The sequence below is a fragment of the Prionailurus viverrinus genome, chromosome A1, assembly GCF_022837055.1.
Source record: "Prionailurus viverrinus isolate Anna chromosome A1, UM_Priviv_1.0, whole genome shotgun sequence".
In the NCBI taxonomy this organism is placed as follows: domain Eukaryota; kingdom Metazoa; phylum Chordata; class Mammalia; order Carnivora; family Felidae; genus Prionailurus; species Prionailurus viverrinus.
In genome coordinates, this window is record NC_062561.1 from 183751696 (window position 1) to 183767567 (window position 15872).

Here is a 15872-nt window from a genome sequence, read left to right on the forward strand (position 1 = left end):
GATGCTAAAAAGACAGGACAACTAAAGGCAATACCAGCCTGTAAACTGGATTCTGAACTGGAAGAGAAAAAAATAAATTGTTTAAAAGGATACTGTTGAATAAACTGACCAAGTTGAATGTGGATGGTAATTTAGACAAAGGTATTGTATATATGTAAATTTATTAAGTTGACAAGAGCAATGTGATTATGTTAGAGAATATACCTATTCTTTGGAAATCCTATGCTTAAAGAATTTATGGGTTAAAGGCCATGGGATATGAAATTTACCTTCAAATGGTACTGAAAAAAATTACATCTATACATATATGTAGAGAGAACATGAGAGAGATTGAGAGGACCTAAATGATAAGACAAATAAAGTAAAATATTAATAGGTAAATTTAGATAAAAATATATTATTTGTACCATGAGGCAATGTTTTATAAGTTCAAAATCATTCCAAACAAAATATATCCAAAAATAGAAATTATTTCAATCTTAAAGTTGCTCAATGACAAAAAACAAAACAAAAACAAAAACAAAAAACAAAAAATCCAACTTGTTTCTATTTAATATCTCTAATAATCAAGATAAATAGACCCACTATGTGCTCCCCTCTCCCATCTACACAAAACAAACACCACATCTCAAATCTCAAAGAGCTTTTACTCTAATCAATGTACTGAAATATGTCACTTAAGAATAATATTAAAACTACAGGTCTCAAATAAATGCTAAATGAAAGACACATGTAATAGCCAGTACAGACATTTTTTTCTTACCTAATTGAGACTTTTTATAATTTCTCTTCTTTCTTATTTTACACAAGTGAGTTGAAAAACCAATTACCCTTTGATAAATAACCTCACATTTACTTGAAAACCACTCTTGAAATATCCTGCCTCCCTTCCTCAGCTTGAAGAACTCTATTTCCTCAATTTTATCTATCTTTCTCATATTAATTCTCTCCTCCAAGAGTAAAATATGCTGATCAGCTGCCGTTTATGCAGGTCTTAAAACTAGCACAAGATGCTTTACCAGCATCCTTCTGTGTCTGTGTTAGCATTCCTGTGATAGGCTCCAAATCATGAATTTGGGGATCGGTTGATTAGATTTTTCATCAAATTACAGGATCTTTTCCCCAATGTTAAACATAGAAATTTTCCCCACGGTAGAGCAGACAACTTGGTGACATGAGCTCATGAAATTTTATTTATGTATTGATTATGCTCCTATACTCACTGTGTAGATTTTTGTTATACTAATGAAACACTATCTGGATTTTAGAATTCCCCATCCTCAGACACACTGAAAACTCATCTGTCAAGTTAAAATTTGACCCTCAAAGTATTTGAGCATAAAATTTGCATTAATTTCCTGCATTAATAAAATGGAATATATATATATATATATATATATATATATATATATATATATATATATATATTTAAATTAACGCTTATTTATTTTGAGAGAGAACGAGAGAGTAAATAGGGGAGGGGAAGAAAGAGAGGAAGAGATAGTCCTAGGCAGGGCCGTGGTGCCAGTGCAGAGCCTGCTGTGGGGCTAGATCTTACCAACTGTGATATCATGATCTGAGTCAGTGTCAAAATTTGGGCGCTTAACTGACTGAGCCACACAGGTGCCCCAAATGGAATTTTTTTTTTAAAAAATTAGAGGTTTGTAGAGCACCTGGGTGGCTCAGTGGGTTAAGCATCCAACTCTTGATTTCCACTCAAGTCGTGACCCCAGGGTTGTGGGATACAGCCCCTCCATTTTCAGTGTGGAGCCTGCTTAAGATTCTCTTTCCCTTGCCCCTCCCTGACTCATGTGCTCATGCTCTCACTCTCACTAAAATTGAAAGAAAGAAAGAAAGAAAGAAAGAAAGAAAGAAAGAAAGAAAGAAAGAAAAGAAAAGAAAAGAAGGAAGAAATAAATGTAGAGGGTTTTTTGTTTTTTTTTGGTTTTGCAAAATATGGTGTGTTTAGTTTTGTAATTAGGATACTAGAAAAATAACAGTACTTTTAGAGATAGCTTGCTCAAGAAGCATATCGGATGTTAGGATCGAAATCAATGATCTTTTCAAATAAATTCATAGGTACTAATGAGAAATCCAAAAGAAGTTTAAATTCTTTTCATTAAAGCCATGTCAAGGTTGTAACCTTGAAGGTCTAACACCCCTACAATCATTTGACACAAGTTCCGATATTTGTAGGCAAAATATGTGAAGTTTTCTAATATACCAAATATTGCATGAGTGTACAAGAATCCCTATTTTTATATTTCTATTTGTGGAACTTTCAAAATCTTATAGACTTTTTTTTTTCTTCATGAATTCTTTATTCCTTCCTCCCTCTCTTCTCTCCTCCATTCCTTTTTCCTTCTTTTCTGGTGGGAGCAGCCAGTAATAATTTTTGATTGACTGTCCACTATGCCTTAAATAAGTATAGAAATCTGGAGTTCCAGTTCCATCTTTCTGTGTCTGCTTCTGTTTGCCAATTGCCACTCATTCCTCCTTACAACTATATTATCACCTTTCTTTGTTCTCTTTTTTTAAATAATAAATATGGGCAATGAAGTGTATTTTTTTCTCATCTATCCATTAATTTATTTACTAATGAATGCATGCAATTTCTGTGTTAATTCATTTATCCATTTCCTCATGCTTCAGACACAATTAAAGGCTGACATAAAATCATAAAAAGAAGTATGTTTCTTTATTTTTTATTTATTTATTTTTTTAGTACCCTACCTGAATCTCCCAATTAGAGGCAGCATCGGCTTTTAGATTTCAGGTTTGTAACCAGCCAGAATAAGCTGTTTAAGATGTACAAAGGGATGAACTGGAAAGAACAATTAAATATGTTCATTGCTAATGAATGATTTTCATGCTGGGTGAGCCCATAAAAAAGTAATGAGAGTTATACAGTGAGCTGATCTTAGGCACTCTATAGTTCCCTAATTCATGTTCACCCACTGGCTGAAAATGGATTCAAATGGATTCATCAGTATACAGTCTACGAGCTAGCATTTGCCAGGTAGGAGAGCTTTTCACTGTCAAGTCTAATGAGTTATTACTAATGGCAGGTAGTTTCTGGCAACAGCTGGTAGCATTTATCCAGAATAAGAAAGGTATAAATGAGTTCCATGACAACCCGACCTGGCAGCAGGGGAAGATAAAGGAGAATGCCGAAGAGATAGACCACCTGAAGGTGTAGGGAGAGATGCAATGAGAGCTAGTTTAAAGGTTCAAGAAGACAAACTTTATATCACACACTTGCCTTGGGTCACCTGGCACAGAAAGAGGAATTTTCTCTAGATCTTTAGATAAAGATGGAGAGGAATGTGTTTCCTGCTTAAAAAAAAAAAAAAAAAAAAAAAAAAGGAACTTTTCCAGGAACGTTCTAGAATATCCAGTTAAAAGTATATTCTCACTGCATATTTTATAGCCCCATTCCACAGCTGAGCATTTTAGTTTATGTTCTGTAAAATTTTCACTTGAAGTACAGAGATCAGCAGCTTTTAAATACTTAAAGTTTACCAGTTTTCTACAGTAAAGTGTGTCTTCTGTGGCCCTTATTTTGATTTCTTCAATAGAGTGCAATGTCCTTCAGACTGCTTTTTACTCATATTTGCTTCCTAAGGACCCAAGTGTTCTATCAGCCTGACTGATATTACCCATATCAATCATTAGTTGATTGTTCTGTTGTCAATCACTGCCCTACTTCTAACAGTAATTTTTTAACCAATTATTAAAGTAATCTGGTAATCAAAAGGACCAAGTTTAGTGTTTCAAAGGATATTAGTGGTAATATTTCTCTTCACAAGACTGCACCATTTAACTCCTGCTGAGGAAAATGGTATGATGGTTAATTTTATGTCTGAACTTGACCAAGCCACAAGGTGACCAGACCTTTGTTAAAACATTATTTTGGTTGTGTCTCTGAGGGTGTTTTAAGAGGACTTCAACATTTAACTCAATGGATTGAGTAAAGCAGTTTGTCTTCTCTAATGTGGGTTGGGCCCATCCAATTAGTTGAGGGCCTAAATAAAACAAAAAGGTTGACATTCCCAGGAGTAAGAAGAAATTTCTCCTCCCTTACTGCCTTCAAGCTGGGACGTAAGTTTTTCCTACCTTTGTAGATGTAGTGAAACTTTAGCTCTTCCTAGACCTCGAGACTACTGGCCTTTGGACTAAAACTACACCATCAGCTCCCCTGGCTCTCAGCTCTTCAGACTCAGACTGGAGCTATACCCATAGGCTCTTCTAGGCCACCAGCCTCCTGACTGCAGACCTTTGGACTTGTCAACCTCAGAAATCATGTGAACCTATGCATCATAATAAATATCATAAATATCTCCTACTCTGTTTCTCTGGAGAACTTTAACACATGTGGAAACTTCCAGAAATAAAAGAATTAGATCGAATTGAGTGTCTAAATGCCTGTGTGCCTTCATGTTGACTAATTTTTTTAATAAATCACAAAATCTGGCACATAGCTTGTGTCTAATAAATATTTATTAAATGAATGGGTAAGCTAATTTGTCAATTATGTACACTGTTGTTAGTATATTAATCATGTTAATTACATATATAAAGAAGTATATATACAGTTAATTATATTAATTACATGTACAAGAAAACTATATTCAAGTTGTTGTAAAAGTGATATATCTGCTGGAAACTGGAGAACTAATTGAGCTCTCTCTTGAAGAGTCATTCCCCCCCCCCAATAATCAGTAAAGAATAATAATAATAACATGTCTTCTACTAACTTACAATGTGATTTTAAGCAACTCATGTATACAATATCTCAGTTTCCTTATTTACCAAAAGAAAAAGCAGGAAATTTTTCAGACTCTTACAACTAAATAATTAGAATCCATGTCAGTATAATACTGAATGATCATAGTAATAGAAAGGGGAGAGAGAAAGAAAAGCGAAAATAAATGTACTAATAATATTCAATCCTAATTTTATTATATCTTTTGTATGTCTTATCTGTTGAAAGATTTGGTTCATTCCAAAGGTTGGTTTAGAACTGATAACACTGAATACTCTATATCTCTTGGCAAATTGAAGAGTAAGTAATAGAATATTTAATTATATATTAATGCTGTATCACTATTTTATTATTACTTTTTTTTTCCACAGATGGTAGCGATATTTTTATTTTTGCTGAGCAGAGGCAGCATTTACTGCTGACGTCTGGGCCACAGCTGCCCTGTGGCTCCCCTTGAGTCACACTGGATATTGGGCTCCAGCTGAAGGAACAAGCAAGGCCACCAGTAAAGGGGTAAAGCTCACCCCTCACTCACTGCAAGGTCTCCAGCAAGCCCTTCTCAGGAGAGAGCTCTTACAGCAATATGTTTTCAAGAAGTCCAGCCAGAGATGGGACTTGAGGTCAAGTTCAGGGGAAGACTTCCTTTCAGTCATAGGCTCACAGCTTTTCTGGGGTGACAGCCCATTGTATGGGATGCGGGGTATTGTCTATGAATGTGATCACTTCCAGGCCCCCCATGGGGCCTTTTACCACCACTGAGGTATGGATCACACCCTTCCCTCAGCTTTCTCGCAGCACTTAGCCCTGTTTGTGCAGCAATGCTCGCAACTTTCCTGGCATTCTGGGACCTCTCTGCGCCTCAGGAAGTGCCAGCAAGGGACTGGCACATGGCAAAGACCACCTGGATCTTCATGTTTTTATAGGATGCTTTGATGTATGCAATGGGGATCTCCTCGAATTTCTTTCATGCCCACGTTAGAGAACATTCCTGTCCTGGAAATGGGGGACTAAAGTTGCTGCTCTTCGAAGCCTGAGCCACCGCCTTTGTCCTCAACCTCCTGCTTGGCCACTGCATCTTGTAGCTGCTGGGTGCCTGTGTGGATGATGGAGGTGGGCACCCTGGCCACAACTCTGGGCATTGGTAGCCAAGCCCATGACCACAAGGGCAAAGAGCCCGTCCTTCCTACCACCTGCATGGCTTGAATTGACCTCCATCAGAACCTGTCCTATATCACTATTTATTTAATTTATTTTTTAAGGTTTTAATTTAGTTTCGAGAGAGAGAGAAAGAGAGAGGGGAGGAGGGGCAGAGAGAGACAGAGAGGGAGAGAGAGAATCCCAAGCAGGCTCCGTGCTGTCAGCACAGAGCTGGGACTTGGGCTTGAACTCAATGACCTGACCAAAAACCAAGAATCAGAGGCTTAAGCAAGTGAGCCGTCCCAGTGCCTCCACTATTTTACATTTTATATTACTAGTGTTAATTTCATTCTATATTTTAACTGTGTATATTTCTCGATTTTTTTTCACTGTGAACCTCTTTAGGACAATCTTTCTTACTGTTTTTATATCCTTGCTCATACTAGTAACACTTCTTAATGAAAGAAGATACCATTTTCAAAGATTATTATATACATTTTACTTCTTTTTTTTTTAACGTTTTTATTTTATTTTTTGAGAGACAGATACAGAGAACTAGTAGGGGAGGGGCAGAGACAGGGATACACAGAATCTGAAACATGCTCCAGGCTCTGAGCTGTCAGCACAGAGCCTGAGGTGGGGCTCGAACCCACAAACTGTGAGTACATGACCTGCGCTGAAGTCAGATGCTTAACTGACTGAGCCACCCCGGTACCCCTATATCTTTTACTTCTAATATCATAATTGTATTTTGGATTAAGAAAATTGAGAAGTACCATTTTTAATATTAAAAGTAATTTGTTTCCTCTTTCATTAGATAAGGACCATAAAAGAGGGTACCTTGAGATTATTTGTTTCTGAGATTTGAAATAAATACAATTCAATTTTATAGGGAATATGTCTATTATAAGATGAGGCTACCATAATATGTTAAATTAACATATTTTTCTCAGTTTCTGCTCTATTTTGCTTTCTTCTGAAACTGTCGTAATGAGGGCAGAAAAAGAGACAAGCAATAAACAAAGGCAGAAGTACTGGAAAGAAGGAGACATGAAGACATTCTGTATCTATAAAGCTATCTCTTTCTGTCTATACATACCGCAAAAACAAAAATATGCACAGCTTGCATCCAACCAAAATAGGTAGAACTGACTCTGAAAAAAAAATTAAAGAAGTCTTTATACTAATAACTCACTGATATTATAAAATAAACTTTTTTTTTTAATCTGGCAAGTTAACTGAAACAAAATTAGAATATGAGAAAAATACTCATAAAATACTTAATAATAGTACACTACCTTAACAGGAAATAAATACCTCAAGAGAAAAATGGGTACAACAATTTATAACATAAATATAAGTGGCATGTAAAATATAAACATTAATAAATCATAACAAAATAAGCATGAATATAAACAGTGAGATCGGATCATAAATCAGTGGGGCAGTGTGATTTGAATCAACCTTCCTAGTATATGATAGGTCAAAATCTATCAAAACCATAACAATGTACATGACTTAGACCTTAGCCTTAGTAATTTCACCTATAATAAAGGAATCTAAGGTGGAAAAGAGCAAAGCTATATAGAAAGACATAATTTTATAGGAAAAATGTTCAAACATTATATGCAATAGCAAAATAGACAAAAGATAAAAGTATTAAAATATGTCATTTAAAAAATAAAATTACAGGGGCACTTGGGTATCTCAGTTGGTTGAGTGTCCATGACTTCAACTCAGGTCATGATCTCATGATTCATGATTTTAAGCCCCACATTGGGCTCGCTGCTGTTAGCTCAGAGGCTGCTTCATATCCTCTGTTTCCCTCTCTCTGCCCATATCCTGCTTGCACTCTCTCAAAGATAAAATAAAGTTTAAAAAAATTTAAAAATAAAATAAAATTCCAAACATTACACAACCATGTAAAATGTATTTTTTATAATAAAATATCTGATGACATATAGAAATGCATAAGATATTTTAAATATAAAAATAGGGTTCAAAATATGCATCTGTAATCTGTGGTCTTCAAAAATGCAATCCAATATCTTACACACACATACACACAAATACAAACAAGTATAAATACACATGTCTATGTGAAAATTAAAAAGCTAGAAATATTTTACAAATTTCAACATTGATAGGATTATAGGTATTTTTTATAAGTTTTTCAGTATTTTCTTCATTAAAATCTACTACTTTTTAATCAGAAAAACAATATTATTTTAAAAAAAAGAGCTTGTTGTAGATAACTCTCAATGTCATTCCTCAGTTTAAATCCTTCATTTTTCACTATATTATGGTGAGCAGCATTAGCTTTTTATGGTATAGAAAATTGCCTATTCTGTAATATAGAATAATTGGGGCATCTGAGAGTGTTTGGGATTTCACAAACAATAAAGTTCAATTGCTTACTAGTTTTCCTTTTTGAAACCAGATCAAATCATAATTGGCTACTAATAATACTATCTGACTCAACTATAAGAAACTTTGAAAAAAAGCCTCATGAGTGAAACTACAACTTATGCCATTTTGAAAAAGTACTTAACCCATTTAACTTTAAATAATAATTACCTATAAGATAAAAGCTTAAAAGAGAAGCTAGGGGAGATACCGTGTTTTAACATTTGCATCCCCCTGAGACCTTAATGTGCTAAGAAAGAAGGAAGAAAATCATACAGAAGCTTTTGGAATTCAATATTACTTAGTCACTGAGATGGCATCGTTAAAATGTTCTGTCTTATAAAATAATTATCCTTTCCAAATGGCAGTGAGAGGAGACTGCCTGACTTTTACCAGGATGTTGTCACATGGGACTAAAAGTCTTGAGGCAAAAAAAGAAAGTTGGAAAAGACCATGGACTAAATCAATCTGGTAAATATATACAGAACATATTTCCATCTATGTTTTCAGCTAATTCGTGTATTTTTCTCTAGTAGAGAATGAAAACAATGTGTTTGCTATCTTAGACTTCCCAAATAAACTATTTCTTACTGAAAAAAAAACACTGATTAATAGTAATTTATAGGTGAAAAAATGAAATTTGGGAGGGCTGAAGGAATTTGGTTACTTTCAGTTGAATTTTTCAAGGACAGAATGAAGGAGGAAGGTTAAAATGTGGGTGTAGGAGCACTCTTCCCAGAAGAAAGTTAAATGACCATAAAGTCATTTTATTTTTCATTCAATCAATTTAGAACTTGTTTGGGTATCATGAAGTATTTGCCAGAAGGGCAACACAGACACACAGACACAAGCATACACACGTGCATACACACACACACACACACACACACACACACACACACACACTAAGAAAACCCATAAACCTAAAGTGATAGAGTTTGGAAACAGAGATAAATTTCCCATTATAACAGAATCTAAATCAGTGCTTTGAATAAAACATCAAGAAATAGGAAAGCTGGCATACATAGCCCTAATTAGAAAAAAAATAAAACTTTATAGAGAAATCCACATCTTATAGAAAGTCTTAGGTCACATAGTTTCATTATTCTTGTATAAGTACCAAATAATTTTATTTATTTTGAAACAACACTGACACTTGCAATTTTAAAGAATACATTTGAAGGACTGAGAAAAATGTTAAATTTTCCCTAAAAATATTAACCAATTTAAACTTCTTTCCTCCTCAACTAAAGTAAAATTATCCCCTATCTACTAAGTACCTAATGTGGAGTCTGCTAACACTCTAGAGGATATAAGAGAAATACAAGATATCCCCTATGAGTTTCTTAGATAGTTTGCTTAAGAGATGGAACTGACACAAAATGAAAAGATAATGGCACTGGCAGAATAGAATCAATGATCAAATTATGCAGTACAGGGGAAAAGCACTTTGATTCTACAAATTGCTGTGAAAACATCATAAGCTGTGAGAAAAGGAAAAAAAAAAAGATCTAGGCAGAGTAGAGGGTGGGGCAGTGAGAAAACCTATCCCTCTTATGGGGCAGTGGGAGAACCTATCCCTCTTATAGGGCAGTGGGAGAACCTATCCCTCTTACACACGGACCCAGGGACAGTGTTCTACTCCCAAATGGCTATTTTCTTCCTTCTAACACCTTGGGTCACTTTAGGACCTGAGATGTTTTTGAGCATTTGGAAAAAGAGAAAAGAAATGGTGAGGGGTGCATTTGAAAATCATTTTAGAGTAGGTGTTTATTTTAGAGAAGATTCTCAGAAAATTTCTGGCTGGTCTAGGTGCCTTGGGTTCTGTTCTGGAATCACTTTTTGCTCTTTAAATGCTGTTTAGGAGCAAGTCCTCACATGCCACTGGACACTCTTCCTGTTGACAATTTTGACCTTTATTAATTCAGGTCTGCTCAATCTCCACTACTGATCTGTCAATGCTGACACCTTGTCACACTCTGATTTTGCAGAGAGAATGCTGAAAGAGTTCACAGGCCATCACACTGGTTGACTTGATACCAGAAAGAAAATAATAATAATAATAAACCCAGAAACAACCTCATTTGCTTTCTATATTTAAACACAGGCTAAATCGAAGTTGCACCAAGGATTATTCATGTGTCCCCGAGAGTTCTAAAGATGAATACCAGACATACTAGGGGAATAGTTATACTATTCATATGCTTATATAAATTGGTTTTCATGAGTAAATTTCCTGGTTTGCCCTTTTCTGCTGAGATATGTCCCTTGTTGTAGGAAAATGCAATAAAGCAATGCAGTGTGTTTTTTAATCTGTGGAAAGTTGAAAAGGTTACGTGCCGTGTGCGAGTTTTCTATTCTCAGAATATACATACACATTCCATGAAACAAAAAGAAACCAGCATAATATGTCTTTGTTATCCCTACACTGTAGCTTTCTGGCAGAGAATGTGTAAGAGTAACTTTGCAGAGAAACAGCTGTTTGTTTTTGTAAATTTCCATTGGCAATCCTGACCCTAAGTCTTTTCTATGCAAGGAAACTAAAAATGAGAGGTGTGCACCCTTTAAGATTAAGTTATTACACTTCGCCATTTAGGCTCGGTGCTGTTTAACCAATAAAATAAACTACAATTTGCTGATATTTACTTAAAACTTAGATACTTTTGTTTCACCAATCTTTCATCAGATTAGCCACACTATGATTGCTATTAACTAGGAATCCCTTACTGGTTAAACTGTCATTAAGATTAAGTATTATTTTTTTTAATAATATTAATGTTAAATTTGAATAATCTATTGATATTAGTCACTTTCCTTAAAAGTAGCCAACAGAGGGAAAACAGGATGTGGAATGTTAAAGTTTTCTCTGGAAAGGGCTAACTGGGTTTTAGAGGGATTATATCATCAAATTTAAGAACTGGAATTTGAAGAAACTGGACCTTAGATACTTTCCATCACTCAGCAGATGCAAATATCAGTGGAATTCTGTGAGTCATGTGGGTTGCTCAGCAGGAGAAAAGCATAGCCCAAATCTCAAGGTCTCCAGTGTCCTTCCTTCCCTTTTCTATGCTGTTGCTTGTAACAGTAATTCGGAGTTAGGTACAGATGCAAAATGTGCAAAAGAAAGAAGCCCAAACTTCATGCATCTCAAGTTTTACAAGTATTTCCAACAATGAGTTAAATCTTGGTTTTTTTTTTTTAAGTTTTAGTGAAATAAGATAGAAGTGCAAATCTTTTAAATGACAATAAAAATCTTCAAACTTTAAAGCTGAGGGATGGAGACAAGAAAAGGCCACCCTAGGTTTTTTGTAATTTCTTTTCCCTTCAACGCTGCATATAGGCAAAAGAAAACTGGGCCAAGGGGAAGGTGAGTGGACAATTGCATTAACAGCCAAGTTGATGAAGGTGAACCGTGTGTCAGACGCTGTGCTAGGAAGAACTTAACACTCCTCTCACTGAGTCTTGACCCAGTGAGAAATTATTCAGACAGCATGTCTGAGCAAAAGAGACCTAACATGTAAACTCAAGTTCAGTGATGAAAAAGTTTTTTCATAAATAAAATCTGCCTTAAAATAATATAAATGATTGTATATAAATTATGGGTTACTTTAAAAAGTAAGTCTTCTGCTTTTTTTTTTTCCATTGTATTTCATTGTATTTTAAGGGCCTTGAAAACAAAAGTACTGAAGTGCACCTTGTGAATAATGCATGTAAGAGAGCAGGTGACCTAAGAATGCACATACTAGGTTAGAGAAAAGCATCTGGTATCTTTGAAGTAAATAAAAATTTTATATCCTGTATATATTCTTTCTCCTGAAGGACACTCAACCTTTCTTTGGTACCCTTTTAAGGGAACATGAATGCCTTAAAATTTCCAACATATGTATATATGTATATACATACACACACACACACACACACACACACACACATACACACGTATATGCAATTTTTTCCAGAGATGGCATTATTACAAGAATATAGAGAAAAAAATGCAAAGAAAGGGGTCTATTTTCAATATTCTTCATCTGCCAATGGGCAAGCATAATATTTGAATTGTTAATCCCAAACCATTATTATCTTTTCACTAAAGCAATCTTCTAAATATGTAAATTTGGCAACCTATTTCTTATATGACTATTAAAGGCAATCAATTATTTATTTGGTGTATTATTTATGTATATTAATTTAACCTAATTATTTATTCACATGCAGACCAACCTCCATCATGCTTTCACTGGATTGGTCAAATACTTTATGATGCATATGAGAATGAAAAATTAGGTGCAGTAGATTTCATTAACCAGTCCCTGACAGCACCTTTACAATTAGCAAACTTAGTTTATCAGATTGGTGTTAGCGTCTGAAGGAGTAGTCACTAATTCCATCTACATTAACACTGTTTTGTCTGTTGTTATCAACAAAGGTTTTATATTCTTAGTTGATCTTTAGAACAGAAACAATGCACATGATATACCAGCATGATCATACCTATAAGCTTCTTTTAAATATATCCATTCTCTGAAAGTTCTTTTCAGGTTAAGAAGTGTGGCACATTTCTGTTGTATGAGTCACTTAACATAGGACACCCAACGTGTGTTCCAAGAAAAGCAGGCCCACTTGATCCTCTAATACAAATAGTGTAATATGATTACCTAGGTTTGTGAAATATCCTTGTTGTAAACTCAGTACGCCTTGCTATATTTTAAAGACACTTAGATGTTCTAGAATAAGAAATGTTTACCTGGACCTAAACATTTTTCCTCAAACTTATTTGAACTCAGAGCCTTTTTGTTGTTCTGAGTTAGGATATCATAGAAAATACTTTGGAAAACTCTGTCCTGGCACAACAGGGCATAGTTATATAATAAAAAGAATTAGGGAATACACCTATGTGGTTCTAGGAATTCTGGGGAGGAGGTTTTCAGATAGACATAAAGAAAGGTCATGACACTTTTTAAATTATGTGATTCGCTAACCTTCTGCAACCTTACAGAGATTTCCCACCACTGTGAAAAAATAACAAACAACAAGGAAGTAAGAAATAAATCGAATCCATGTATGTTTTCTCTTATTCATTATCTGTTAATTATTGTATGCAATATGGTAAGAAGTGAGAATTTTCTTTAAGTAATTTATGAAAGCTCTCCATATATCATCAAAGTCATCAGTCCTGCCCTCAGTTCTATACTCTGCCCTTTAGTATGCAGCTGAAGATGGCATTAATAATAATGTCTAATTAATAGATACCTATCCATTTCTCTGAAGAAAGTTGCATGGCACATTCCAGAGTCACAGGAATGCCCTTTTAGAACACTGAAAACTGGACTGAATTTTTCAATGCCAAAGTCAAAGATGTTTGCAGTAGTATCATACTGTGCTCAGCTGAAATTTCACATGTGAAACTTCTCACCAAATCAGAAACAGCATTTGGAGCATGGATGCAAATAAACTGAAGAAAATCTCATCTTGGACTTCTGGGAAGTCATTAAAGAATGTTTTATTCTACATTAAATAAATATTACTGTCAAACTATCACCCGTTTTCTTCATAGATCTTCAATGTATGATAATCAGGTGTTAATATTAATATGATTCATTGGGGAAGATGAGGAAAATAATGAAGTCGCATGGAAGCAACTGACATTGCTGCAGAGATGAAGAAATTCACAAAATGAGATCTGTGGCCATTTTATCACAAAACTTTCACTCAGAAACAGCCTATGTATAGGCTTCTTTTTCTTTAAAATAACCAGTTCTATTAAAAAAAAAACAAATTATGTTTTTGTTAAGTCTAAAAAAATGTGAGTTTCAACTTAAAAACACTTAATATTTAATTTTAAGTTTCATTTTGTAAACTTTTTGTTAATTGGGCATCTTAAAATACTCCGTTTATACTTTAATGGTGATATATTTTAAAGATAGCTTCTGTAAAACAGCTAGACCCCATTTGGTCCAAATAGGAATATCAAGACTTACAGAATTTCTAAAGAATATGGTACAATACCCTTATTTTAACAGTTGGCAAAATTAGATAGAGGGATGTAATGTGACTTTTACAGACTGATATAACTTTTTTATTTTAAGGCAACACTGAGACAATTTTGAACTGAAAAACCACAAAGATATATTTTTGAGATAAAATATATAAATATCTAGAACTTGTTTAACAGGGAGAACTATTATTTGTCATCTATTGAAAGACATAGAAAAGTCCTTTGTAAGGGCTGGATGTTTCTGTCTCCCCAAAATGTATGTGTTTAAACCTTAACCCTCAATGTAATGGTAATAGGAGGTGTGCCCTTAGGGAGGTGGTTAGGTTATGAGGATTAAGTCCTCATGAATGGGGTTACTGCCCTGATAAAAGAGACCCCAAAGAGCTCCTTTACTCCTTCCATCATATGAGGACACAGTGAGAAGATGGCCATTCTATAAACCATGAAGAAATCTCTCACCAGAGACTGAATCACCCTTTATCTTGTGTTCTCTGGCTTCCAGAACTATGAGAAATAAATGCTTGTTTAAGTCACCCAGTATACGGTACTTATGTTATAGCAGCTTGAATGAACTAAGACAGAAATTGGTACAAGCTGACATAAATATATATATACACACACACATATGTGCTGATACTGAGACAACTTGTTGTGAACTGAAAAAGGACATATATTTTAGAAATAAAATACATGTGTCACTTTTTTTTAACCAGAAGAATAGTAATCAATTATCTATTCAAAAACAAATTGAAAAGTCTTCAAATGCATATAAGCAACCTGGACCCCAATGAAATTATATGTTTGGCTTAATGTCACATAGCTGGTTAACTATATAGATTTACACAAACCACCATGTTTCCTGACATCCTATATGTAACTATCCATTATCTATAAACTTTTATTGATTCTGGACAAGTGAGAGTCACTATATGAACTATGAATTACAATTCTTCAGAAAATATAAACACTGCTGCTATATGTAAGAAGAAAGCAATGCATAAATGTAACTAACACAGATTTTATAGAGAGAAGGAAAAGACTCAGGTCATGGTTCTAAAATTTATTATCTATGTACTGAGTCTCAGTTTTCTCATCTGTAAATTAAAGGTGATAATAAACCCTGTAGCAGAGAGATTCATGAGGATTAAATAAGAAAAATGACAAAAAACAATTTTGGCATGCTGTAAATACAAAGAGTTATAGAAAGATCAATGATCTCTATTAGACTATTTAGGGGTAATTTTAAGGTGATAAGTTGCCCAACTGAATCACTAATGATAAGTTCTGAGTGCATTTACTAAATTCTGCAGAAGGAATCCTATTTCAACTGTTCCCTTAAAACAATAAATCCCTGACTTGCCCCCTTTGGTCAGTTTCATAATTATACCATATAGGATATGGAGGGGAAAAGATCCCAGTTAAAATATGGGTTTTCTGGTTTACCAGTTTTCATGCGACTGAAAGTAAGGAACCACTAAAGTCATGCGGCCAGTGCTTCAAACCAAGGTTTGTGGAGTGTCCTGGTGGCTTCTGGCCCTATGATTTTTTCAAACCTTAGTGGACATAAAC

The 15872-nt window shown here is 34.6% G+C and overlaps 1 pseudogene; it reads right to left on the reverse strand.

Moving 5' to 3' along the window:
• Positions 1 to 5414: 5414 nt before the first annotated feature.
• LOC125164625 (28S ribosomal protein S11, mitochondrial-like) lies at positions 5415 to 5904 on the reverse strand (annotated as a pseudogene).
• Positions 5905 to 15872: the final 9968 nt, after the last annotated feature.